Source organism: Podarcis bocagei, assembly GCF_964188305.1.
Source record: "Podarcis bocagei genome assembly, chromosome: 8".
Classification (NCBI taxonomy): Eukaryota; Metazoa; Chordata; class Lepidosauria; order Squamata; family Lacertidae; genus Podarcis; species Podarcis bocagei.
In genome coordinates this window covers 79,337,346-79,365,032 of record NC_138133.1, presented here as the reverse complement: position 1 = coordinate 79,365,032, position 27,687 = coordinate 79,337,346, and the positions used below count along the sequence as shown (strand labels likewise).

Genomic DNA, 27,687 nt, shown 5'->3' with positions numbered 1-27,687 from the left:
TCTGGGAGGCAAAATCTATAGAATGATATAATCTGAAATCTTTGCTTTTTAAAAAATTTTTATTGAAATGTGAGGGAGGAATCTGGCAAGAGCTTTCAACTAAATTAGAAGAATGCCAGAAAGACAAGGAGGAACAGATGTTCTTGAGTTCTGTTCATGACAGAAAAAAACCTGCTTTTATAATTATAGGAAGGTGACTTAAAAACCACGCTATATGTTCTGAAATACCATGTGGTGCTGCTCTTCAAAAGCCGCGCTACTTCAGAAATAACATCACTGAAAGCTTTCCACACATCAAAAACAAACCAACTCCAATTGCGGAAAGCTAACTAGGCCTGGTTCAGGCCTAGCTTTCTCGCTGAAAATTGCTTCGGAAAATTTAAGCCTTCTAGAAAAGACAACAGAGTGCCTTGCGTCACCTTAAAAGCCTTTATGAATGCACCGCATCATAAGCTTTTGTGGACCACACGTCATTTTCCCCTCTCTCTAAAAAAGGCTTGCACGGTCCTCTGGTCTACAAAAGCATCTTGCCATAATAAAACTTGTTAGTCCTCTAGGTGCCACAGGTCTCTTTTGTGTTTTTCTGCAATGGACTAATGTAGCTACTGCCATAGAAATGCTTAAAAAGGGGGATAGTTTGCTTGATTCAGCCCCTTTCCCACTCCTTTGATTTTAATATCTGGCTGGCTCCCTGGTTCTCTGTAGCTTGGGTTCTGTATAGTCTTCACGGTTGTAAGGACTGTACATTGTTTTTGTTGATTCTGTGAAGTACGTTGCGGGTTGCAAGCAAACAAATAAATATTGCATAAAGTCAAATATGAACAATCCCCTATCCTAAGAGCATATGAAGACTCCAACTCCCGCCAGTCCCCAGCCAATGTGGTCAGTTGTTGTCAGAGTTGTCGAACAACATCTACAGGGCTACAGCTTTCACAGCCCAGTAATAATGAATATAGGCAGTCTCTCCAAGAGAAAAAGTGTATTGTTGGGATATGCTATGGAAGCAGATTGGGCAATTCACTATGTTAGAAGGACATTTTACTATTTTATGAAAATCAAATTTGTGGTACCTTTCCAGCTGCACCGGCCCTCTGCCCAATTCCAGATAAATTATGCGGTAATTTGACCCAGGTGGCGCTATGGTCTAAACCACAGAGCCTCTTGGGCTTGCCAATCAGAAGGTTGGCGGTTCAAATCCCCACAACGGGGTGAGCTCCCGTTGCTCGGTCCCTGCTCCTGCCAACCTAGCAGTTCGAAAGCACGTCAAAGTGCAAGTAGATAAATAGGTACCGCTCCAGCGGGAAGGTAAATGGCGTTTCTGTGCGCTGCTCTGGTTCGCCAGAAGCAGCTTAGTCATGCTGGCCACATGACCAGGAAGCTGTACGCCGGCTCCCTCGGCCAATAAAGCGAGATAAGCACCGCAACCCCAGAGTTGTCCGCAACTGGACCTAATGGTCAGGGGTCCCTTTACCTTTACCTTTGAGCACTACAATTCAGTCTAGGCTATCGTGGAGCACCGTGGTGGTGTTTATATGTTTGTTATCTCACCAAAGACATCAGGTTAAATCAAGCAACACCTTCTTGGCTCATGGTGCTTCAAAGGCAGGAACACGGCGATCCAGGTAAAGCAATATGTTTTGCAGCAATTACGTCAGCTAAGAAATAGCAATACATTCCAATCAGCACCTTAAAGGAATTGGGTAATCCACCTGAGTTGTGCACAGCTTTGAACCAGGGATGAGGGCATAGTGTGTATCCATGTGTATCCATAACACCTGCGAATGACACAGTCGCGCAAGCAGGGAGCGGCCAAAACATACACGGGCAGATGGGTCAATCCCCAAAACTTATTGACAACAACATTGGCGACGGCAGTCTTCATGGAGACAGCACTTGTTCTCCACCAATATTGGGCAAACATGCTTTCGAGATACTGTGTTGATCAATATCAGCTATTGTTTACCTAGAGCTTTTAAATGTGCAACGTGCTTTCTGACACTTCACCTCATTGCCGTCTTAGCAATCCTACAAGCCCCCTCCCCAAAATGTCTCCTCTGCTACAGGTGTCCCTCACCTGCAAAACAAATCAGTCTTCTCCCCCCTTGCCACATAAGTTTTGGAAGTCAACTAACTTCATTTATGTTCATACTGCCGACTCAATGAGGAATACATGGAACTAGCAGGCAGGAAGTTCATGAGGACTTTATTACTGAAGTTAACGGAGGTACGGAAGTATCCTTCCAGCACTTATCCAAGAGACACTTGCTTTTCTGCCAATGTTTTTCCTGAATGCAAAGCCCTTCTGTGTATGAAGAAGTGTGAAACCACATGCAGATTGCCACATCCATGTGCTATACATGCAATACACACTGGGAAGCTGTGGCTGATCATAGCTTCCTTGCGCATGTCTTCTTCTTTGGCGATCACTCGTAGCCAAATAAGATTGTCTTCCATGCACATGGTCTTGACAGTGAGTCCGTAAGTGACTGTGGAGGCCAATTCTGGATCCACATGTCCTTCCACAGTGGGGACATCGGTTTCTGGGCGGGAGGTGATCACAGTGAGCCTTCCTCTTAGCACATTTCTCCCTTTCATCCTGAGTTCAAGCGTCTAAAAGGCCATGACACCTTTGATAAAGGCTGTTCTCCAATTGGAGCGCTTGCAGCCAGTGTTTCCCAGTTGTCAGTGTTTATACATTTTTTTAGATTTGCCTTCAGATAAGCTTTAAATCCCTTTTGTTGACCAGCATTACTTTCCATTTTTAAATCTGGAATAGGGTAGTTGCCCTGGAAGACAATAATCAGGCATCCGAACAACATGACCAGTCCAACGAAGCTGATGTTGAAGACTCATTGCCTCGACACTGGTGATCTTTGCTTCTTCCAGTACACTGACATTGGTTTGCCTGTCTTCCCAAGTGATGTGTAAATTTTTTCGGAGACACCGTTGATGAAATATTTCGAGGAGTTGGAGATGGCATTTATAAGTGGTTCATGTTTCACAAGCATACAGTAAGGTTGGTCGTACAATAGCTTTGTAAACAAGCAATTTGGTTTCCCTGAGAATGTCCTAGTCCTCAAACACTCTGCACTTCAATCAGGAGAAAGCTGCATTCGCAGACCTCAGGCAATGCTGGATTTTGGCATCAATGTCGGCCCTTGTGGAAAGATAACTGCCAAGGTAGGAGAAGTGATCAACACTTTCCAACGTCACACCATTGAGCTGGATTTTGGCGCTGCAGAGGGGTTGTTTTGTGCTTGTTGGTGCACCACTTTGGTTTTCTGGATGTTGAGCGGTAGGCCAAGTTTTTCGTAAGCTCCTGTGAAGATATTTAGGAAGGTTTGGAGGTCATCCTCTTGAGTGTACACACACTACGTTGCCATCAGCATGTATGTGCAGACTGAAATATACATAGTTGTGACTGCCACATGTTACAATCCACAGGTTAGCCTTGTGCCGTTTCATCCATTAAAGCAGAATATAAAATGTAAAAACTTGGTGTGGCCTCTAGTGAATCCAGCTATGTGGACTAGGAATACACACATAACCACTTTAGAGTTAAACTGGTTCTTAGAATCATAGAATTGTAGAGTCAGAAGCGACCCGCAAGGGCCATATGCTCCAATCCCCTACAATGCAAGTTGCTGCTACTGGTCTTGTTGGCATCCATCTGTCTCGAGCGACAATAGAGTGTACCTCCGGGGGTGAAGTCAAACCACTGCATTAGCAGCACCCAAGTGACCTCCCTGGGGCACAAGCCCAGGCAGCGGTCACAGAGGTCCTGGGCTGCTCTAACAATAAGACATGTGGTGCAAAGGAAAGCAGAGCAATACATTTGGCGCCAGCTTGGCTTGGCTACAGGTGTTGCCCAAAGGAGACATACAGGGCGCCATCCAACCATCTTAGGGACTCCACTTCACATTTGTGATGAATTTACTCCTTAGGACTGTCTCGCCAAAGTGGTGCATGCTCTGGTTATCTCTTGCTTGGACTACTGCAATGCGCTCTACGTGGGGCTACCTTTGAAGGTGACCCAGAAACTACAACTAATTCAGAATGTGGAAGGTAGACTGGTGACTGGGGGCAGCTGCCAAGACCACATAACACCTGTCTTGAAAGACCTACACTGGTTCCCAGTATGTTTCCGAGCACAATTCAAAGTGTTGGTGCTGACCTTTAAGGCCCTAAACGGCCTCGGTCCAGTATACCTGAAGGATCGTCTCCACCCCCATCGTTCTACCCGGACACTGAGGTCCAGCGCAGAGGGCCTTCTGGCGGTTCCCTCACTGCAAGAGGCCAAGTTACAGGGAACCAGGCAAGAGGGCCTTCTTGGTAGTGGCGCCCGCCCTGTGAAACGCCCTCCCGTAAGATGTCAAAGAGAAAAACAACTACCAGACTTTTAGAAGACATCTGAAGGCAGCCCTGTTTAGAGAAGCTTTTAATGTTTGATGGATTACTGTATTTTAATATTTTGTTGGAAACCGCCCAGAGTGGCTGGGGAAGCCCAGCCAGATGGGCGGGGTATAATTAAATTTATTATTATTATTATTATTATTATTATTATTATTATTATTACTACTACTACTACTACTACTACTACTACTACAAAGATAACCCGAAAGGCAGCGGAGATCAGTGTTTTCCTTCTTCTAGGTGGGCCACCTTCCTAGGTTGACAAGCCCCACCTGCCCCTTATAAACCCTACCGATAAATATTGGTTCCAGTAGTAGATAGGTAGCCGTGTTGGTCTGCCATAGTCAAAATAAAAAAATTCCTTCCAGTAGCACCTTAAAGACCAACTAAGTTAGTTCTTGGTATGAGCTTTCGTGTGCATGCACACTTCTTCAGATACTTCAGATAGTATCTGAAGAAGTGTGCATGCACACGAAAGCTCATACCAAGAACTAACTTAGTTGGTCTTTAAGGTGCTACTGGAAGGAATTTTTTTATTTTGATAAATATTGGGGAACACTTCCAAACCATGAGAACAATTTGTCCAGGTGTGCAGTGGAATGCCATTTTTCCTCCAGGTTTTTTGTTTGCTTGTTACATACAGACAACTAAAGGCAAAACTGTTTGGTGTGACTTTAATTGAACGAAGTCTTCTGGTGCCCACCATCAGACCAGGCAGCCCACAAAGCCCCTTCTAGGTATGCTTCTGTAACTACTCAGACATGCAGGTGACCAGTGAATTGCACTCTGAGCCCCGCAAGATAATCATTTCAGCTAAATTATATAAAAACCATGTGACTCAAGACTACACATGAAGACAGCAGCATTGCCGAGGCTGAAATACTCCAAGCAGTTAAAATAGAGGCCTGATAGCTTTAATGGTAATCATTTTCCCTATTGTTGTTTCATCTAAAAACACTGTGGGGTTTTGTTTTTGTGTGTGTGTGTGTGTGTGTATGTGTGTGTGTGAGAGAGAGAGAGAGAGAGGGAGGGAGTTTAATATATGTGGCTAACTCGTTTTGTACAAACATATACAGCAGCTTGTGGCTGCTTATCATTTTTTGTGATAAAATAGTTGTTATGGTACCTACCACAAATCTCCTTCCAATGCTTTATATTAATGCTGTGATTCATAATTGGATTAGTCAGAACAATTTACAGTTTCAGGTTGGGGTGGAGAATTATGCCGTCCCATGTATTAGTTTTTGACCGAAGCACAGCCATTAAAAAACCCCAACAACAGCAGGATTCCTTGCTTGCAGCAGCACTATTTAGAGAGGTCATGAGGGCAGCTACACACTTCACAAGAGATGACTCAGCCAGAACGTATATATATGTCACACAAAGAAATGGGTTCGTGCACTAGAAAAGCGAACACTAATTTCTTTACTTCAAAAATCGTGATGTTACGACGCATCTTGCATTGAGCATTTGGATTAATGGAAAAGCTATGTGTAAGTTTTATGAGTGAACTGTTATTAACTTTTTATTCTATGCTCCTTTCATAGAAGAGACACGCAGAGCGGATGGATGTCAACAACAAGTATAATTAAAGAAAATTAAAAGTGCTACCCAATGAATTTCTCTTATTAAAAAATATTAAGACCATTTATAGGAATGACGGATACTCGGTACATCGAGCATGGTAATAATTTTATTACAGTTATGTTCAACGGTTCCTGTTAGTTGAAAAGTAAGATCTTGTTTTCCTTTGCTAATACGCAGCAAAATAACTGAGGAAGTTGTGGATTCTTCATTCAGTTCCACTGTTTAGGGGTTAATTTACAAAGTAAAATAACAATCTAGCTGTTTCCTTAAGCAAACACCAATGGCCATGCCTGGCAATGGCCAACTCTTCATATATCTCATTATGACAATTGCTGTAAGAAGGTAACATTGGCTAAAAAACAAAGCCTGTTCTAATTTCTGCCATCACCTCATTTTTCAAGAATGAATGGGATTACTCAAGCTGCCACACAGTTCCAAAGCATGTAAACACCTACATGCCAATATAAATCTTGAGGAACTTGTCATAAAGACATCACAGCATCCTACCTGGTACTATTGCGACCTCAGAACTACGAGGAATTATTTGCAACAGGTAGAACAATTGTGATAACCTGAATGCATACATAATATAATCAAAAGAAGCCATTGGCACATCAATCCTAACACCTCATAATCCAATTCCTTTCCCATTATTCCCATGGGCTCTTGCTTCCTATCAACACCAGAGCCACGAGGTAACTAACCTAGACATTTCAAGGTTTCCGGCAAGAAAGACGAGTTTGTTCTGCAAAGAAGGAAGTCAGACTGAAACTCAGCATCCATTTCCTGGGAGAAAATGCAAGGAGGGGGAGTCTATTCCCAGAACTGGGGGCACCTAAAGCTACCCACTAACTATATGGAACTTCTGTAGAAAAGAAAACTGCACAGAGGAACTGTATATTAAGATGTAACTCAGAAGAGATTAGCAGTATCAATAAAATACCAAGGAAAAGAGAAACGAACTAAGATCTTTTTAAGCAGTACCGCTGTGCTGAATTCTGGGACAATATATTTTCACTTCTCTAGTAACCGACTTTTCATTTTCATTTCCTGACAACTTAGCCTAATTGTCTGTATGTTTAAGTATATGGATACGTAAAAGTGTGAGGGTTTTCTCTCTTTGCCTTTTGTGTGTGTGCTTTGTCATACGATTTTGTAAAATGTTGATAAAATCGTTTTATTTTATAAAAGAAAACACTGAATAATTGGGGAAATCCCCAAATGTACATCTTCCCTTCCCCACCCCCTTAGTACTGGGGTTATTTTGAAAACCACAAAGGAGTCTCTGAGACGGCTATCAAAAGCAAGACTGTCAGAAGGTAAGGCTGCCTGTCCCTTTAACTTCAGGTAGGTAGCCGTGTTGGTCTGACGCAGTCGAAATATATTAAAAAATAAAAAAGTCCAGTAGCACCTTAGAAACCAACTAAGTTTGTTCTTGGTATAAGCTTTCGTGGCTGGCAGAAGCCAAGCTTGGATGCTGAAATGGTAAGCTCTTGCTTTGGGGGCAACTGGTGGTGCCAGTGTGGTTTAGTGTTTAAGAGCGATAGACTCGTAATCTGGTGAACTGGTTCGCGTCTCCGCTCCTCCACATGCAGCTGCTGGGTGACCTTGGGCTAGTCACACTTCTCTGAAGTCTCTCAGCCCCACTCACCTCACAGAGTGTTTGTTGTGGGGGAGGAAGGGAAAGGAGAATGTCAGCCGCTTTGAGACTCCTTAGGGTAGCGATAAAGCGGGATATCAAATCCAAACTCTTCTTCTTCTTCTTCTTCTTCTTCTTCTTCTTCTTCTTTTAAGACAGTAGGAAAATAGGAATCTGCCTTGCACAGAGTCTTACCATGAGGTCCATCGGGTTCACAGTATTGTCTACACTGGTGGGCAACATTAGCGCCAGATTGAGGGCAGTGTGGGCGGTTCCCACGCATGGTTTAGGAACTCCTGGCTTTATTCCCCCCTCCCTTAAAGCCATTCATATGATTATCTCAGATGGTACACTGACTGTGAGATCCACACAGCCTTTGTATTTGCAGGACTGTAGCTTCAGATGCTGCTAGAATGCCCAGTGGGTCCCAGTTAAATAAATCCCTCCCTAGAATAAAGAGCATGATGCTAAACGGCTCTAAAAAGAGAGCAACGCATGTACACTGAGTTCCAGCACCGAGGGCCTTCTGGCGGTTCCCTCACTGCGAGAAGCCAAGTTACAGGGAACCAGGCAGAGGGCCTTCTCAGTAGTGGCACCCGCCCTGTGGAACGCCCTCCCACCAGGTGTCAAAGAGAACAACAACTACTACCAGACTTTTAGAAGACATCTGAAAGCCCAGCCAGATGGGTGGTGCATAAATAATATATTATTATTATTATTATTATTATTATTATTATTATTATTATTTGTGAGCCTCTGAGATAGTCCTGCACAGCCACCTAAAAGAAGCAGCATCACTGCTTGCAATCCCATTGGGTGGATGCATTATTGCATCACAGCATGAAATCCAGTAGTCAATCCAGTTTATCGCCAAAACAGAGACGAAAAAATCTGCATTAAATTTGTACATGCTCATTTGTATGAATAGAGGCAATTTTAGCAGTGATAGTTATAATTTAAATAGAAATTCAAGGCATCTCACTATAGCGGGCTAGACTAGGACCACGTGCTCGGTCTTGCTGCCCAGGTGCGAAACACTGATAGGCAACTTCTCATAGCTTTAAAGCAGACATCGCTTTAAAAAGGACTACTTCCAACAGAGGACAGTCCTCTGCAAAGTAGGACACATGGCCACCTAATCTTGGTGCCTCACTAAGCCTATGTGCCTAGAAATTGCTACAGCAGAAAAAACAGAAAACTGCAAGCTGACACATTCCTTACTTTTAGGAAGTTTCCACATAAAGACAGTATAAAGTAAGTAAGTTTGCATTAATCGGGTGCTACAAAATCTTGTTTTTAAAAATAATAACAGTATTATTCTTTCACCAATCTTTCTCAAGAATCCCCCTGGAAAATTAGTCACTTGACATATTGCATTTGCTTTGGGCCCAGGGCATAGTCGAAAAGTCTCCTCATGCAATCATTAATTTATTTATATTTGGATAACCATTATTTCACAGGGAGGAGGGAGGGGGGAGAGAATCATGAGAGCAAAGCACATTTGCAAGTTGAGTCACACGTGGCCTTTCTGAATCATCTGAGAACCAAATCTTTGGCGTGACTCATCTCTGCTAACTGAAATCAGGCTGCAAAGTTTCTGCTCGAAAAAGAATTAAGAAGGAAAAAAGAACCCCTGCCAACTAAAAACACTCATTTGTTTGCCGCCTTTCTTCTTTTGCCGAAGCACCACCTAAAAATTCCAAAAACGGAGCAGCGCAAAACTGGTTTGTGGTGTGCAAAAAAATGAAAGGGGGGGATTTGCAACTGCGAAGCTAAAGGGCCGATTAATCAGCAAAACGGCTGCCTTTTCCACTGATCTGAAACCAGCTCCTCCACAAAAATCCAGAATCACCGCAGGGCTAACATCTGATCCAGGAGACGGAACAGACTGCTGGACATCATGCCTGAGGCACTGGAACCCAGGAAAGCTGGAACCTAGGGTTGAGCAATAACCTCCCAGACGATTGGGAAACACCCCATGAGGCATGCCTGTGGGAGTAGACTCACACGTATGACACATTACTTGAGCAAACTCAGCCTGTACCATGAGGCGGACGGGGGGGTGTTGCGGAATTTGAACCCGAAGGTTGTTATGTTGACAGTGGCATGGCAGCAAGGGAAAGCAGCATGGGAAAGCAACCAAGGTTTTGCATTGTGCGCAAGATCTGGTCCGCGGTAGCTGCAGCTAAAGCGTTGAGCTTGCAGTTAAATGCACGTGCCGATTTCCTTCGCCTGTGCAGAGTTTGTTTCACTCAGGGAGTTATCTGAACAAGGTGGGTCTGGCAATGCACTCTATGCACTCTTGGACTACTGCAATGCGCTCTACGTGGGGCTACCTTTGAAGGTGACCTGGAAACTACAACTAATCCAGAATGCGGCACCTAGACTGGTGACTGGGAGCGGCCGCCGAGACCTCATAACACCGGTCTTGAAAGACCTACATTGGCTCCCAGTACGTTTCCAAACACAATTCAAAGTGTTGGTGCTGACCTTTAAAGCCCTAAACGACCTCAGCCCTGGATACCTGAAGGAGCGTCTCCACCTCCATCGTTCTGCCCGGACACTGAGGTCCAGCGCCGTGGGCCTTCTGGAGGTTCCCTCGCTGCGAGAAGCCATGTTACAGGGAACCAGGCAGAGGGCCTTCTCAGTAGTGGCACCCACCCTGTGGAACTCCCTCCCACCAGATGTCAAAGAGAACAACAACTACCAGACTTTTAGAAGACACCTGAAGGCAGCCCTGTTTAGGGAAGCTTTTAATGTTTGATGCATTACTGTATTATAATATTTTGTTGAAAGCCACCCAGAGTGGCTGGGGAAGCCCAGCCAGATGGGCGGGGTATAAATAATAAATTATTATTATAATAAATTATTATTATTATTATTATTATTATTATTATTATTATTATTATTATGTGAAGCCAGGGGGATCCCAGATCTCTTGCTGAAATTTCCCATCTGGTTTTTACCCCACAAAAGAAAATATACAATACCCAGAAAAAATGCCAAGGAGAATTGCAGCGTCTAAAGTGTAACCAAATTTATTAGGGCATATGTTTTTGCAGACCAGAGGACCATGCGAATGTTAGAAACTCACATATGTAAGTTAGGCGCCAAATGGCTCCTTAAACCAGGGTTATGTTTGCCAGGACAGAACGTCTAGTTGCCATATTGGGGCAAGATGGCTCGAAAGTTGTCTTTTCCAATGCAACTTCCCCCCCCCCCAATAGTTCCTAAAATTAGTACTGATGGTGAAGGAAAAATATCACAGTTCGAATTCTACAGGGTGTGTTGCTAGTGTGCAAAAACAGGCAAGATCCAGTTATCCACAGGCACGCACCTCCAGATAGTGAAGTCAGGTACTATCCTGGCACCCAGGACATCTTCACTTGGTCACAAGTGGCCAATAAAAGGTAAAGGTAAAGGGACCCCTAACCATTAAGTCCAGTCATGGCCGACTCTGGGGTTGCGGCACTCATCTCGCTTTACTGGCCAAGGGAGCCGACGTTTGTCCGCAGGCAGTTTTTCCGGGTCATGTGGCCAGCATGACTAAGCCACTTCTGGCGAACCAGAGCAGCGCACGGAAACGCTGTTTACCTTCCCGCCGGAGCGGTACCTATTTATCTACTTGCACTTTGATGTGCTTTCAAACTGCTAGGTAGGCAGGAGCTGGGACCAAGCAACAGGAGCTCACTCCGTCGTGGGGATTCGAACCGCCGACCTTCCGATTGGCAAGGCCTAAGATCCACCATGCACATGGAGCCAAGAGTGATTAAGATGGTGGCCCTGGTGAAGTCCGGCACTCTGTGGCACGGTGGATTTGATTTAAATCAAATGGATTTAAATCACGATTTAAATCACTAGTCAGTGAGGCTTGAGTTAAATCACTAGTCAGTAAGACTTGATTTAAATCTTTTTTACAGAAAGACTCATTCTTGCTGGTATAATCTTAATATTTACAACCAGATGAAGGTTTCATTTTTGGAATAATAAATTTTCAGAGTGGTTTTTTACAATTGTATCAAAAATTACTGATTTGGTTATACTATTAGAAATGCATAGACAGATAATTATGAAATTATTATTTATATTTGGACAACTTTTCTGCTGTACTTTATTGGAAGGAGGAAAACAATAATTTCCTTAATAACAATTTAAACAATTTATTTAACTGAAAGAATAACATTATGTATCCATGCATATGTATCCATAGCATATGTATCCATGTTTGTTAACTGATGTGGTTTAAACGATTTTTAAAAAACAAACAAGACAGTTTTAGCACACATGAAAAAACTTAGATCTGTATTTCCTGATGAATAGCCTTTGGACTATAATGTAGCTTAAATAGAAAACTATCTCTAGAAAGATTTTTTTCCTCCATAAATATTTTATTTTAAAAATCCGATTTAAATACAAAAAAATCCAATTAAAATTTTTAAAAATCCAATTTTAAAAAAAAATCATTGATTTTTTTCCATCCTGCTCCATGGCACACATTTGCACTCGATGCTGTTGCTAAGCCCAGTCCAAGGCACCTGGATGAGCCACAGCAGCAACAACAGTGACTGTAAAAGCCGTGAGGCCTCGGCATCTGACAAGGGATACCATGCTCTGTCGCCCGGTCTGTCGTCTGGGAACCTGGTACATCAGGTTTCATGAACACATGCATGAGGTGTTCGCCTGGTGCCCACAGAAGCCTCTGAGCCCCCGCTCGCATTGCCCACTTGGTCACGAGATAGCCAGAGTGGTACTTCCCCCCCCCAACCGAAAACCACATAAAGATGAAGAAGGAAGTGGAAAGAGTGACGCCCTTTCTCAAGATAAAAAAATTCCTTCCAGTAGCACCTTAAAGTCCAACTAAGTTAGTTCTTGGTATGAGCTTTCGTGTGCATGCACACTTCTTCAGATACACTGAAACAGAAGTTGCCAGATCCTTCTATATAGAGAGAAGGTGGGGAGGGGTATTACTCAGAAGGGTGGTGGGAATGGGAGATTGGCAGATAGCTGAGATGAGCCTGTTGACGACTCTTAACGACTGTAATAGGTCTTACAGGAAAAGGCAAGGGGTGAGAAGGTGAGAAATGGCTTAGTCGTGTATAATGAGATAAGAATCCAATGTCTTTGTTCAGACCAGGTCTCTCCATGGTTTTAAGTTTGACCCTTTCTCAAGGTCTCTTTCAGCATCCGCAGCAGAAACTCAGATATATGAACTAATCACCAAATGACACCTTAAAACCTAGGCTGCAGTCGCCACAGCGGAGCGTCTAGGTGGGATTTATTATTGCTGTCATTTATGTCGCTTTCATTTCTATACCGCTTTATATTTTAAAGAGAGAGAAAAATCTCAGCGCGGTTTTACAACACCTTAAAGCATCAAATAAAACAATCCAGTATAAAACAAATTCAAGCGTCAAGGAAAACCTTCCAGATCCTTCTCTCAGTGACATTTTGCTTTCCCCATATTTGTTCACCTGCTTAATTTATACAGCAGAAGGACTCTAGGAAGGCAGGGTGGCATAGTGGTTAGAGCAGGCTTCCTCAACCTTGTCCCTCCAGGTGTTTTGAGACTACAATTCCCATCATCCCTGACCACTGGTCCTGCTAGCTAGGGATCATGGGAGTTGTAGGCCAAAAACATCTGGAGGGCCGAGGTTGAGGGAGCCTGGGTTAGCGTGTTGGACGAGGACCCAGAAGATCAGGGTTCAATTATGAAGGCTCACGGGGTGAACTTGGAATCAGTCCCAGTCACTTAACCTACCTCATAGGGTTGTTGTAGGGATTAACTGAGGAGGAGGGTGAAGAAAAGATGAGATATGAATAACTGAGGAGGAGGGTGAAGAAAATATGAGATATGAATGCAATAAATACTGTATTTTTTGCACCATAACACTCACTTTTTTCCTCCTAGAAAGTAAGGGGAAATGTCTGTGTGTGTTATGGAGGGAATGCCTACTGGTGGCATGCCTACGGATTTTCCTCCTCTACAAACTATGTGCGTGTTATGGTCGGGTGCGTGTTATAGAGCGAAAAATACGACAAACTCTTCGGCTTACCTGCTTAAGACAGCTGGAGAGGCCAGCCTAATAGAGATGTCAGTCACCAACCCGACACTCACGAGATTTCTGTGTGGTTACAAATTGAACCCACGCCAGTCGCAAAACGTGCCCGGCGCCTGGGGAGTCTCTAACGCTGTTTCGGCTCCATGTGCTTTTCAATCTAGTCGCTCCGACTTTGCCCAGATTCCTTGGGGAAATGATGCCTGTTTTACATGCACACTTTCCCTTTTTCTGTGTCTCTCAGGGCAGGGGCCACTGACCCGTGGGAGAGAAGAGGCCAGCGTGGTGCTGCCCGTGGGACGGAAAAGATGGGGAACCCCCATGCAACCGTACCCAGTGTGGTCTCCCCCTGTCCCCTGACTGGGTACGCTGCTGTACATATGAGTGAGTCTCACATAAAGTTCTGTAGTTCATTTAGATCAGGGGTAGGCAACCTAAGGCCCGGGGATCGGATGCGGCCCAATCGCCTTCTCAATCTGGCCCACGGATGGTCTGGGAAATGAGTAGAATGTGCCCTTTTATTTAAAATGCATCTCTGGGTTATTTGTGGGGTCTGCCTGGTGTTTTCACATGAGTAGAATGTGTGCTTTTATTTAAAATGCATCTCTGGGTTATTCGTGGGGCCTGCCTGGTGTTTTCACATGAGTAGAATGTACCCTTTTATTTAAAATGCATCTCTGGGTTATTTGTGGGGCCTGCCTGGTGTTTTCACATGAGTAGAATGTGTGCTTTTATTTAAAATGCATCTCTGGGTTATTTGTGGGGCCTAGGAACTGGTTCATTTATTTATTTTTTCCAAAATACAGTGGTACCTCAGGTTAAGAACTTAATTCGTTCTGCAAGTCTGTTCTTAACCTGAAACTGTTCTTAACCCAAGGTACCACTTTAGCTAATGGGGCCTCCCGCTGCAGCCACGCGATTTCTGTTCTCATCCTGAAGCGAAGTTCTTAACCTGAGGTACAGTGGTGCCTCACAAGACGAAAAGAATCCGTTCTGTGATTCTCTTCGTCTAGCGGTTTTTTCGTCTTGCGAAGCAAGCCCATTGAAGGATTAGCGGATTAGCGCTATTAGCGGCTTTTTGCGGCTTATCTGCTGATCGGATCAGCTGATAAGCGGCTTAGCGGCTTAGAAAAGGGGGGAGGAAAGGGGAAAAAACCAGCAGAAACTTGCAATACATTGTCATCTTGCGAAGCAAGCCCATAGGAAATTTGTTTTGCGAAGCACCTAAAAAAACGGAAAACTCTTTCGTCTAGCGAGTTTTCCGTCTTGCGAGGCATTCGTCTTGCGGGGCACCACTGTACTGGGTTAGCGGAGTCTGTAACCTGAAGCGTCTGTAACCCGAGGTGCCACTGTATAGTCCGGCCCACCACAGGGTCTGAGGGGCCGTGGACCGACCCACGGCTGAGAAAGGTTGATGACCCCAGATTTGGACTGTAAGCTACTTGGGGAGAGCAGAGAATTCAAAGCACAAGGTCCAAATATGTGTTTAATGTCACATCTTGTCAGACCCTAAACAAGCAGAAAAACATGAGATTTGTTTTACTAAGAAGACTTCTTCCCTTAAAAAGAGCTTGAAAGCTGAATTTCGATAGTGGAAAGACGAAGGGGACCTAGGGAAAAAGACTATCAAATGCAAATGTGTAACTTTAGGCTTTGCTGCTGTTGAAGATGAGAATGAAGAGGGTAAACCAAAGGCCTTACGGGAAATATGGGCTGAGGAAGGGCAGAAGCAGTCTGTGAGGGAGGCCCATAGGTAACAAGAGAGCCGGGGTGAAGTTGTTTTTAAGATAGCGAGAGACTCCTGGATAGCAAGTAGTGCCATATTTAGGTATAAGATAAACAAGCTATAGCTTAGGACCCCACTCTCTTTGGCCCCCCAAAAAAAATTTAAAGGAAAAAAAACCACTGGATCTACATTTCCAAAATATAACATAAAAAACAAATAAAATAAAACCTACATACAGCAACAGTGTTCTATGTTGTGTAAGCTCCTGTGGTGTAAGTAATGGGCTCGCCTGCTACCTAAAATATCACTGGTTTGCTCATTTCTATATCAATTCCTTTGATAAAATACATATTTTGTTATGTGCAAATGGCTTTAGATACCTATTAGGTCCATAAATTACCATATAGCATACATTCAACACAAAAAAAGCAACAATTTGTTGTTGACGAAGGACAGCTGGACATATAAAGGGCCCCATTACCTTCAGTAGCTTAGGGCCTCATCAAACCTAAATCTGGCCCTGGTGGCAAGGGAACTGAACTGGCTTACCGGCAATTTGCCACCCTCAAGAGAAAACTGTAAGGTGAATAGTTTCTCTGTGATATGTAAAAGAAAGAGAACGAAGCAGCCTGTAAATTCATTTCATCCATTATATTCTCCAGTAATCACCATACTTCTGTGCTGCAAAGATGCATTCATAGTTTAATTTCTGCATTAGAGCTGTAGCCATTATCCCGCCCTGGGCATTTTATTTTACATTTAAAACAAATGCTGTCAACACCAGTACCGTATTAATACTAATAACCGTCACTTATCAGCTCTGCTTTGTTTCAACAGCACATGACAAGAATCAGAATTCTGTCTCTACCAAGCTGCCAGACTAGTTTATCTAGCAGCAGTTATACTCATGGAAAGTCGGGAAATTTATTAAGGAACTGACTGGATCATCTTTAAATGCCCACGGTGTGAATTGCTGCAATTATGCAGAAGTGAAAGAGAAGCAGGGATTGTGTGTATATAGAATCTGGCACAAGAGACAGAATTCAACTGCCTAGAAAGTCTCAGATCTATTTCTCTCCAAAGCCAATTTCTAGCCCTCATGTAAAATGTATGTGCACAAAATTTCAGAGAAGTTGATAAAGATTTCCAGAGATTAGGGAAAGGGGATTTAATAGTACCTGCTATTATGCAAAATACAAAAAAAAAAATCAAATCGTGCACATTTACCCAATTTGCGTAATGTAAACAAGTTGCAGCTTTTCTTGATGATGAAAGCACTTAGTATTTCAAAATTTTCTAGGCACTGTGTGCAGTTTAAAAAGCAAATGCCAAAACAAGAGTAAGAACACAATCTAAAAAGAATAAAACAGGAATATAAAAGAAATAAAACCGGGAAGGGGGGGTGTCAGAGAATTCAAACACCTAAAACAGGCGCCAATCTTACTGGCCAAGCAAAAAAAAACCCAAAAAACAAAAACCACGGTTATAGCTTGAAATGCACACAATCTAAACCTTTTGGTGATTTCTGAATCAGTTTGCCTTTTTTCAGATTCACTGATGGCTCGAACACTTAAGTGCACACCCACAATGACTAGACTGGCCATCACTCAATGACTACCAGCTGAACATGAAACCTGATTCACCTAAACTGAGATTCGGCAACTGAAGGACTCCCCTGCTCTTAGCTCACAAGCAGAGTTAGAAGCTCGGATATATAAGCTAGGCACCAAATGGATCCTAAAAAAAAAAAGGTCTTGGTAGCCAAAATGGAATGTTGGCCACCCTACGCCCTGGGTCCATCCCCAATCTGTTGCTCTCCCAATCTGTTGGACTACAACTCCCATCTGCCCTAAAGGCAGCCTGACAGCCAGCTCTGGAGGCAGAATGCTGGGGTAGGTAGTCTCTCTGTCCCGCCCTGCAAGGCAATCTGTATATACCTATGAGAACTGCAGGCAAGAACACAATGCGAAGCCCAGCTGCATCAGGCTGAAGACACATCTAACCAAGCATTCCGTTCTCATAGCAGCCAATCAGACGCAACTGGGAAACCTGCAAACAGTACCTGAGCTCAAGATCACTCTCTGCAGAATTTCCCTTTTACACGGCAACATCAGCTCCTTGAAATGCAATTCAAGAAGAAGATTAAAAGTCCCTACCGGAAAAGAATGGGGGATCAAGTTGATGGATGATGCCAAAATGGCTAAAATGACCGATAGGATCGGAAATCAGGAGGACCAAAATTTTAATAAGGAATGGGGGGAAATTTATAACTTATCTTAAAGACCACTGTAAAGAGTTAAAATTGTTAGAAGGATTGGAATATCACTTGTAGTTTAATGGTGAATTTTGGATACAATGGAGAGATAAAAGATTTGGATTATTATAAAAGATGTAGGAGGAAATGATTAACAATAGGACCCACAAAGGGGAGGAGGGCAGTCCAAGAGAATCTGTTTTTATGTTGTATGTTGGACACGTGACTGTAAAATTATAATCTGAAAAACCAAATAAATATTATTATTTGGTACTGTCAGGTTTTTAATGTAAACTTAAAGACATGCCCATATTGTACTCCTACTGCCAGCAGACTACAGACTGCGTGTGATCGAGATCGCAAGTCACTGTGTGTATTATCCCATAATCTTTGCTTTAACGTCTTTAGGGCGCCTTCATAACCCAGGTAATAAAGTTGGGGGGGGGGGTGACAGACCAACAGAGGTGGCTTTTCTAGCCATGGTTTTCTGCCATTTGCTGACAAACTCCTCATTGGTCAGGTGTTGGTACAAACCCTTCCCTAGATCAAACACTGAAATCCTGAGCCAATGTTTTAGGGCTGGCCACCATGCTTTAGTTGAAATTGGGCATTCACCAGCTTCTAACGGAAGTACAGTGGTGCCCCGCAAGATGAATGCCTTGCAAGACGGAAAACTCGCTAGACGAAAGAGTTTTCCGTTTTGGAGGTGCTTCGCAAAACGAATCTCCTATGGGCTTGCTTCGCAAGACGAAAATGTCTTGAGAGTTCCTGCGGGTTTTTTTTCCTTTCCCCCCCTTTTTCTAAGCCGCTAAGCCGCTTATCAGCTGATCCAATAAGCTGATAAGCCGCTAAAAGCTGCTAAAAGCCGCTAATAGCACTAATCCTCTAACCCGTCAATGGGCTTGCTTCGCAAGACGAAAAAACCGCTAGACGAAGAGAATCACGGAACGGATTCTTTTCATCTTGCAAGGCACCACTGTATGGAGTTGGGGACACAGTTGGGTACCTGCAGCAGAGATCGTAGAAATTTTGCCTGAAAGCCATCTAGCTTAGGCAGGAAAAAAGGAAATGCATCTCTCTCTCTCTCTCTTTTATCCAGCAAAAGCCACCCAAAGTCAACTGCTACCCTTCTTCCTCCTCCTCCTCCTCCCTCTCCCCTAGGTTAACTTTTCTTTCATCCACCTGCTGAGATTTTGGTTCTCCCGGCGGTTTTTCTACACCAGCTGCAGCCTCATCGCCATATGTTTAAGGGCAAACTGGCAGGGTGACTCACGTTGTCCTTTCTCGTTAAGGCCAAGCGTAACCATCAAAATTTACGGGAAGCTACAATGGGATCTGCACACGCGTTCCCTCTGAAATTACGTCCATTGAAACGCACGCCCACAGCTGAAACCCGCTTCGAAAAGCAAACTCAAGACGATATACGTGGGCATCCTTCAATAGAGTGAAGTTTGGCGATGCTTCACGAATCCTAGCAGGAGGCTCGTCATTTTGACAGTCGGGATGTGTGAAGACAGAAAGTTTTGATATCGTAAAACGGAGCCTTGGAGGGTACAGTCAACGAAGAGAAACACATTGCACACCTACAGATGAGCCACCGCATTCCCAGCTTCTATAAAGGACAGCTGGGTTGTGGAGGTAGAATTGTATAAAAGCATTACGATACTGACAGCTTTGTTTTCCATGCCATGGCCATTAATCTCTACCATGGAATTCAGCTTCTTCCCACCTGCCACAGGCTGGACCAATGTTGTCACAATCTATACAACTTTCAGAAGACATCTGAAGGCAGCCCTGTATCGGGGTAAATTAATGTTTGGTGCTATACAGTGGTACCTCGGGTTAAGTACTTAATTTGTTCCAGAGGTCCGTTCTTAACCTGAAACTGTTCTTAACCTGAAGCACCACTTTAGCTAATGGGGCCTCCCACTGCCGCCACACCACTGCTGCACGATTTCTGTTCTCATCCTGAAGCAAACTTCTTAAACCGAGGTACTATTTCTGGGTTAACGGAGTCTGTAACCTGAAGCGTGTGTAACCCAAAGTACCACTGTATTATGTTTTTATATGTTTTTGTAGCAGCCCAGAGTGGCTAGGGCAACCCAGCCAGATGGGCAGGGTACAAATAAAATAGTTGTTGTTGTCCACCAAATCAGTCTCTGTTTTGTATATATGTGAAGCTTAAAGAATTTGCATTATTTTACACTGAACTACACTGAACCATATATGCCACTTTATTGCTGTTTGTCTAGTTTAGAGAAAGAGTCTTTGCAATTCCTTACTTATTTTATCTATTTTTAACCACCTCAAATAACCTCAGATCTAGCTACTGGCCTCAGGCACCTGATCACACCAGCGTATATATAAATAATTTTGGTGCCCTTTCATCAATAAAACTCTCTAAGGCGCTTACAAAACAAAAGCAAACATCTTACTGTTTTTAAAAATGCAACAATCCAAACAACAACTTTCATTAGAACACATAACATTAACATACAACTTCCCCCAGTGGAGACAGAATAAAACCAAGAGCGGCTCAGGTGAAAGTCACTCTAAAAGAGAAGATAAAGTTTACTTAAGACCTTGTTAAAACAGCAAAAGCCCAAGGTTTGTACTGAACCGCATTTTTAAAATCTGGATGAATTAAAGGTTCTTTGCTTCACACTTAAAAAACCCCATAAAGAAGGCCCTAGGCGAGTCTCTCGGGAAGGGGACTATTCCATAGAAAAAGGTGCCACCACTGAGAAGGCTCTTCCCTTAATAGCCACCCATCTGCCAGTAAGGACATGACTGTCTCAAAGATTAAGTCATGTGTGCAGTAGTAGCGCATGTCCTTCTTAGAGGCTCTTAAGGCTGAGGTACGTAAATGTGGAAAGAGGCAATCTTTCAAGTAAGCTGGACGAATGAATGCAAATGAAGAGAGCAGACTTGAAAGGAGTGTATTTTATGTTCTAACCCGGTGTTATAATTATGACAGAAACCGAAGAACCGGAGCAGCAAAACTAATAACTCTATTATTTACATAAGATCGCAGCAACCTGATGCGAAAGTTATTGCTGGATTCTTTTGCGGGGCGGGGGGTGAATTGTGTAAGTCTGAAGATAATAGGAGGGGAACTGCTTCCCAATTAAATATAATTGAATAATTGCTTTGAATTTACTAGAGGAAGAAAGAAAAGAAGTTCAAAAACTTCCTTGCATCTCTCAAGGGGGAATATTTAGTTTTATTTGAGTCTCAGAGCTGGAAGAGGTCCAGAAGGAAATTGAGGTCCAACTCTGTGCTGAGCCATGGAAGATGGAGCACACTGTAGAACCAGAGAAGGAACTAACCTGTTGTTCTGCAGTATCTCTACAAAGTTCCTAGAAGCAAAGACATTTGATGTCTGCCTAGGAAATCCACCCAGAATCCCTGAGTCAGAGGAATGATCCAATGGTCCTCAACAAATCAAATACCGTATTTTTCGCTCCATAAGACGCACTTTCCCCCTCCCAAATAGTAAGAGGAAATGTCTGTGTGTCTTATGAAGCTAATGTGTGGTCGATCGCTGGCTCCCTTTCTGGCCCCGCCCCTTGCCCAGGACTCCATTTCTGAATGTTCTGCAGACGGAGGCTGTTTGTTTCCCCAGCGACATGTGACTGGCTGATTAGATTATCTGTCTGGAAACTGTAGAAACGGCTCCCTTTTCTTTCCTAAAGAAGCTGCAGAACTGTGAGTTGAACCCCATAAAAACAGGATTTTTCCCCTTTGCAAAGAAAGCTCAACAACTTTGAGCTGATCCTCAAAAAACTGGGGCTTTCCCCCTTTCCTCCTCTAAAAACTAGGTGTGTCTTGTGGTCAGGTGCGTCTTATGGAGCGAAAGATGCGGTATCTAACAGCAGGGCAGGGCAGAGGTTATCCACAGATCAACTCCCATCGTCCAGAACATATCTGTTTGGATAGAGCAGGGATGGGGAACCTGTGACGTTCAAGTTGCTGTTGAGACTTCAACTCCCATCAACCACAACCAGCATGGCCAACGGCCAGGGATGATGGGACTTGTAGTCCAACCTCATCAAGAGGACCACAGATTCCCTGTTTCTGGGGCAGAGCATTCGGATGGCTGGCGGTGTAATTATATCTGCATTTTTATGGGATGTCTCGACTGAGACACATTTTCTTCAGTTATCTTAATTACATTGCAAACATTTTCAACAATTATCTGATGAGATCCAGCAAGGGTTGCAACAAGAGGAACAGCCACCAGGAAGATATGCATGTTATTATGCCAAGACACTCATAAAGGAAAGATCTTCCGATAAGAGCCTTCTCACAAGGTCCTCCTTTTAAGAGTGTCTTGGCAAACTAACCTACATGCATTCCTCCTTGTTGTTCAATCTTGCTGCTACAAACTCCGGCCAGGCCTACCGTACGGAAGCAGCTCAGCTCACGATTTAAACATATGCCTGTCGCTAATAACCCAAAGACGGTAACAAGCATATTAAAATTGTACAAGCTAATGACTATTTATTTAAGACATTTATAGACCACTTAATTGCTCAGATTTCTACGTGGTGCGTATAAGAAACAAGCCGCGGAAAACAGGACAATAAAACAATAGCAATTCATCATAAAACACAACCTTAAAATGCCTGCCAGAACAAGAAAACTTTACACCATAGGCCTGAAGTTCGGCAAAGAGGATGCCTGTCTAATCGCAATTTTAGGGGAGAATTTGACAGGAATGGACCCACAGTACTGAATGCATGGCTTCTAATCAGTCATGAGCCATGGGGAGCCACCAAGAGAGACTTCCCCAAAGATCCCATTGATTGAGTCAAGATGTAAGGGATCAAGCAGACCTTAAGATATCACGGACTATAGCCAAGATTCCTACACTGCATGAGGTTACACTAGATCAGGCATGGCCAAACTTGGCCCTCCAGCTGTTGCTGGACTACAACTCCCATCACCCCTAGCTATCAGGACCAGTGGTCAGGGATGATGGGAACTGTAGTTCCAAAACACCTGGAGGGCCGAGTTTGGCCATGCCTGCATTAGATGATTCTTGGGATCCCTTCCAATTCTACAAGTCTATGATTCTATAAGGACTTATAACCAGACTGGTAGGGCAAGGAGGATTATCGAAGAATGAAACCACCATTTTGAGCACCCCACCGAAAAGTACTATATTTTAGATTTGGTTGGGTTCAAATCTGAGGTCAGGCAGGATTTTCAATATACAGTCAAACCTTGGTTGTCAAACGTAATCCCATCTGGAAGACCGATCGACTTCTGAAACGTTCAACAACTGATAACTGAAAGCAAGAGCTTCAATACAATTTGTTGTTGTTGTTTAGTCGTTTAGTTGTGTCCAACTCTTGATGACCCCATGGACCAGAGAACGCCAGGCACTCCTGTCTTCCACTGCCTCCTGCAGTTTGGTCAAACTCATGCTGATAGCTTTGAGAACACTGTCCAACCATCTCATCCTCTGTCATCCCCTTCTGCTTCTGCCTTCAATCTTTCCCAACATCAGGGTCTTTTCCAAGGAGTCTTCTCTTCTCATGAGGTGGCCAAAGTATTGGAGCCTCAGCTTCAGGACCTGTCCTTCCAGTGAGCACTCATGGCTGATTTCCTTCAGAATGGATAGGTTTGATCTTCTTGCAGTCCATGGGACTCTCAAGAGTCTATCCCAGCACCACAATTCAAAAGCATCAATTCTTCGGCAATCAGCCTTCTTTATGGTCCAGCTCTCACTTCCATACCTCACTACTGGGAAAACCATAGCTTTAACTATACGGACCTTTGTCGGCAAGGTGATGTTGCTGCAATAGGGAAACTCAAAACAGAAGCCACGTAGCACATTCGGCTTCCGAAAATCTTTCGAAAACCACAACAGTTACTTCTGGGTTTTTGGCGTTCGGGAACTGAAACATACGACAACAGAGGCATTCGGGAACCGAGGTTTGACTGTACAGGGGTATGCGGTATGCAGTTCCCCCCAAAAATAATCCCAGGTAAAAGCACACACATAAACATATATATATTTATTAAACACACATCTCCTGAATTCTTCTCTTCTCTCTCCAAACATCCCCCACTCTATACAGTTACACCTCCCTGACAACTCATACAGTGGCTGCCACAAGCTGCAATTAAGTAAGGTTACTCAGCTTTATTATATCTAATTATGAAGGCAAAAATATCTGTGCAAGCAGCTAGGCCCATACTAGCTGGCTGAAGGGTAAGAGAACATGAAGGTAGAACTGGTTGAATTTTTTTAGGTGAGAGGTTTTTTTAGGAAAATTAAAAAGATAAATGAAGACACATCTCATCATCTACAAGTCTGTCTCCTTTTTTCATCCCACAAAAAAAATGACTCATCCGATTATGATCTTGGCACCTCTGGTTTCTGCAATAAAAACCTACCTGGTATTCCAAGATCATTTCCTTACTTCGTTCTTTCCCTTCTCCTCAACAGCCTTATCTGAAATAGGCTTTCCCCATCTTTTCTTATTGCAAATTTAGCCTACACATGGCACAAAGAGACATGGGAAAAGCTTTGCAGTTTTCCAACTTGCTGGGTAAGCAAAACCCTTGTGTGGACGCTATGGGTTTCCAGAATTCCAATCTGGTGCTCTCATCCAGCATGAGGAATCCAATGCTCCTTTCTGAATCTCTTCCAACTCTGCAATATCCCTTTTGAGATGAAGTGACCAGAACTTTTTGCAAATGAAGGTCCAACTTTTGTTGGCTGGTTTATTATACATGGCTGCTCTCACACACGGTGAAGCCCTGTGTCTTCTAAGGCTAATACCAGCTTAGATCATCTCTAAGAGGCATGTCCTTTACAAAGCATCTCTGCAGCATGTAGAAAATGTTAGCCGCTTTGCATTTTGTATCTGCATCCTCCCTAAAAACAAACCATGCTTCTTCCCATTCAGAAGCATTGTTTCGTTCATATGTGAATGAACAAACTAGCTAATTAATCAATTAACAGCGGTTGGTGCTCTGGTCTAAACCACAGAGCCGAGGACTTGCCGATCAGAAGGTCGGCGGTTCGAATCCCCGCAACGGGATAAGCTCCCGTTGCTCGGTCCCAGCTCCTGCCAATCTAGCAGTTCAAAAGGACGTCACAGTGCAAGTAGATAAATAGGTACCGCTCCAGCGGGAAGGTAAACGGTGTTTCCGTGCACTGCTCTGGTTCGCCAGAAGCGGCTTAGTCATGCTGGCCACATGACCCAGAAGCTGTACACCCGCTCCCTCGGCCAATAAAGCAAGATGAGCGCCGCAACTCCAGAGTCGGCCACAACTGGACCTTTACCCTTTATGAACTGAGGGAAAAAATAATATTGAATTGGGTGACCTAGGCCTTTCACATGGGAGAGTGTTTTGAGAGCATCAGAGAATACTTAAGACGCTAGAACAATGGTTCCCAACTTTTTTGGGCCATGCCCCACATAAGCATCTCTAAAATCCTGATGCCCCCCCCCCGGTGACATATAATTCTTATTATTAAAAAAGTGAACTCCTATTCAGGTGGAAGAAGCCTAAAAGGCCATTCACTGTTAATAATTCATTCTCGAACTGCCCCATTTAAAAATCAAATTTCAAGGGAAGTGTCCTTCCCTTGAAAGGTATTTTTTAAAAAAATTATTTTATTGCAAGTGCATTTTGCGTTCCCATTTTGTATCTTTATATTTTGAACCACTCTGTCATTTTTTGGATGAAGGGTGGTATACACATTATCATCAATCAATCAATCAATCACTACTTTTACAAACCTCAGAGTTACTGTGTGGGGGTGACGTTGCATTGGCAGCCGAGACCGCTATTAGTATATATCTATATATATGACAGAACTCCAGTAGTTTCTAATCAAAAGCCAGAGCCCGTGTTGTTGAGATTGTTCGCGAAAACCACAGCAGCTAGGAAGTCACTTTAAAAACAAAAAGGCTTGTTTTTTAAGAATTCCATGGGAACAACTGAAATATAGGTTAAGGTCGTAAGAAAGCTGTCCATCAGCTCAGCATCGTCCAGCTCATTCAGACTACCTTTTGTGATGCCTTTCTAAGCACAGGGGCATGCACTAAAACTCTGTATCTGAGCATTTTTCTTTTCTTTTTGTCCCGGTGCTTTCCCCACAAAAAAACGGCCCTTTACCTCTGAAAACAATTCTGCAGCAAACCCAAATTGAAGTTTGTTCTGATTCAAGGTTGATGAGCTGCTTTTCCTGGGGAAAGCAGCAGGGCCAAAAAATAAAAATAAATAAATGCTCGGATACCGACCGGGAAAGTGCCACCAGAAGTACCATCCTTCCCCTCAACCTAATAGACATTTCCGGGTGTCTTATCACCAGTCCTTTTCCTTCATCTCAAACACACAGCAAAGTCCTCACTCTTAAATCACAACGTTTCCCAATGTTTGATTTCTCCTGCTGGACTCTTGTTGTAAAAAAACGCCAGGCAGGCCCCATCAAGCATTTCAACGCAACTCTTTCCCCCACCACCACCTAGGAATCCTGATCTCATTTCACCTCCCAGATGCCAAGGCCACTGCAGCAAGACAGAAGCTTATTGTGCATCCCTGCTGAGCAGGGTGCTCTGAAAGTCGTGTTCCACCACCTACTGGACTCCACTGGAAACTGCAAGGAGACCCAAGCGTTTTCGCAATCCCATTGCTTCTGTGTGGAAAAAAAAGCAAGTCCTGCAAATCTGCATATTCAGTGTGCCCAGACCAATAGGTATACAGTGGTACCTCGGGTTAAGTACTTAATTCGTTCTGGAGGTCCATACTTAACCTGAAACTGTTCTTAACCTGAAGCACCACTTTAGCTAATGGGGCCTCCTGCTGCTGCTGCACCGCCGGAGCACGATTTCTGTTCTCATCCTGAAGCAAAGTTCTTAACCTGAAGCACTATTTCTGAGTTAGCAGAGTCTATAACCTGAAGCGTATGTAACCCAAGGTACAGTCATACCTCGGGTTACAGACACTTCAGGTTGTGTTTTTTCAGGTTACGGACGCGCCGAAACCCAGAAGTAGCGGAATGGGTTACTTCCAGGTTTTGGCGGCCGCGCATGCGCAGAAGCGCTAAATCACGCTTTGCGCGTGCGCAGAAGCGCCGAATCGCAACCCACACGTGTGCAGACGCGGAGCTACAGGTTGTGAACGTGCCTTCTGCACAGATCACATTCGCAACCTGCAGCGTCCACTGTACAGATTTTGTTTGTGGGGGGAGATGTTAGTCTAGGCAACTCTATGAATGACAATGGCCTTCTTCCCAGACTCTTGGCTAAGGCACTCCTCGTTCCAAGCTAGTTGCCCCACTCCAGTTGCCTTGCCCCAATGCATTGTTTCTAAGTGTCACACGGCCTGAAAGAGAACTTGCAGCATTACGAAGCTGCCTCTGCCAGGACCAAAGGGGCTCCACCTTTCTATCCAGGTGAGAAATGGGCGAGTGGCACCTTGGGCACCTTCTTCCGGCAACACCTGCAGCCAAGCTGGTGCCAAACGTATTGCTCTGTTTTCCTTTGGACCACATCAGTGAGGCTGAGAGGAGAAGCATCTGGGCATCCCAGGACCTCCAGACACATTGCCCAGGCTTGCACCCTGGGGAGGTCACTTCATAATAATAATAATGATAATGATGATAATAATAATAATTTATTATTTATACCCTGCCCATCTGGCTGGGTTTCCCCAGCCACTCTGGGCAGCTTCCAACACAATATTAAAATACAGTAATGCCTCAAACATTAAAAGCTTCCCTAAACAGGGATGCGTTCAGATGTCTTCTAAAAGTCTGGTAGTTGTTTTTCTCTTTGACATCTGGTGGGAGGACGTTCCACAGGGCGGGTGCCACTACCGAGGAGGCCCTCTGCCTGGTTCCCTGTAACTTGGCTTCTCGCAGTGAGGGAACCGCCAGAAGGCCCTGGGCGCTGGACCTCAGTGTCCGGGTAGAACGATGGGGGTGGAGACGCTCCTTCAGGTATACTGGACTGAGGCCATTTAGGGCTTTAAAGGTCAGCACCAG

At 43.9% G+C, this 27,687-nt stretch overlaps 1 protein-coding gene across 2 annotated transcripts in view; it reads right to left on the bottom strand.

Annotated features, from left to right (window-relative positions):
* Positions 1-27,687, bottom strand: part of NSMCE2 (NSE2 (MMS21) homolog, SMC5-SMC6 complex SUMO ligase) — a 213,190-nt gene that overhangs the window by 146,108 nt on the left and 39,395 nt on the right. The gene's annotated exons all lie outside the window — the stretch shown is intronic.